The following is a 1,364-nucleotide window of genomic DNA, read 5'->3' as shown; positions in this document are numbered from 1 at the left end:
ACTGATGTTCCCAGCTCTTCCAAAAGCCAGTAGCCAAAATCTTAGCACAATTTTGGGGTCACATTCTGCCTTTTTTTAACTGCTTGTCTTAAAATACTTACTTTGCTTTTGCTTCAGTCTGTCACTTTATGTATCAATTACATATGGCCTTTCAACAGCAGAACACACCATCTGGTCCACAAACTGAAGCCCACACCCTTATGCCTGAATTTATTTCTTCCCCAAACATTTATTTGCTGTTGTATAGACACAGGCTTTGTCCCAGAATGAGAGGCAGGTGACATACCGGGGGTATGAGATCTGCCCTCCCTGAGGGTTTCTTGGGGAGCCAGCAGACTGGTCTTCAAGCCAGGTGAAATAGGTGGCCAGCCCTCCTCTTCTCAGAAGGTCCTGAAACCATCCAGCAGAGATGCACCCTCTCCCAGTCTCCTTAGCAGAAATTCTACACTAACGACCTACAAGCTACACAGTCTTTTCTTTTTCCTCTCTTCAGGGGTGTATCCTGGTTAAGTCTCTAGCTTAAATGTGTAAATTATGATTTGGACCTTCTAAAAGAAAACCTGTACTAAAAACCTAAATCTAGTGTTTACTTTGATAATACTAACCAAAGGAACTCTACTTTCCCGGAGGCCTCACTACTCTCTTCCACTTGCATGATTCTTTTTTGCTCCTGCCTCTTCATACACATCCTCCCCTTTCTCCTTCATTTGTTGCCCCTCCTCTGTTGTCTTCCTTCTAGACCAGGAGGGTGATTCAGGGCTTGCTCCGCAGCTCTCATTCAGCCCACTACTGCATGCTTCTCCCTCCACGCTAAAGACCCTCAAACCTATGTCTCTGGCCCTGATCTTTCAGCCACCGCAAAGGCACAAATGTCAACTCCTTCTAGAACATTTGCCCTTTCAGTTCTGAGAGTGCTCCATGCTCAACCTCCACCAGATATTTGAACAAACTATTTTCTCTGGACTACAACACTCCTTGCCCCTAACCCAACCTTGTCCCTCAACTGGGGGTCCAAAATGCCACCCAAAGTCTCTTTTGTTGCCCCTCCTATGTAGTCTCACACCCTCCCCCCACCGCCCCTCAGAGCCTCCACTATCACTCACCACAGTCTTGTCACTGTGTTCTCACTTGTCTGCCTCCCCACACTAAGCTGAGCACTCCACCAGGGTTGGGGCTGTGTTGTGTTTATCACCAGAACCCCAACACCTCTTCTAGTGCTTGGCACCTAATAGATGTTTGGTAAATGTTTGATGCGTGAGTGAATATTAAGTGATCCACGATCAATCACACAAACTCAAATCTGAAGTCAAGTCAACCCCCAAAACCACCAGCCCCTTTCTAATTTCTCTATTTCTATGTCCAAT

General features: G+C 46.2%; 1 protein-coding gene across 1 annotated transcript in view; it reads right to left on the bottom strand.

The window, feature by feature from the left end:
• LOC104996596 (probable E3 ubiquitin-protein ligase MID2) overlaps window positions 1-1,364 on the bottom strand; it is a 16,496-nt gene that overhangs the window by 8,154 nt on the left and 6,978 nt on the right. The gene's annotated exons all lie outside the window — the stretch shown is intronic.

This window comes from Bison bison, unplaced genomic scaffold (assembly GCF_000754665.1).
Source record: "Bison bison bison isolate TAMUID 2011002044 unplaced genomic scaffold, Bison_UMD1.0 scf7180017851508, whole genome shotgun sequence".
In the NCBI taxonomy this organism is placed as follows: Eukaryota; Metazoa; Chordata; class Mammalia; order Artiodactyla; family Bovidae; genus Bison; species Bison bison.
Note: the sequence above shows the minus strand (reverse complement) of the source record. Positions and strands in the feature narration are given on the sequence as shown.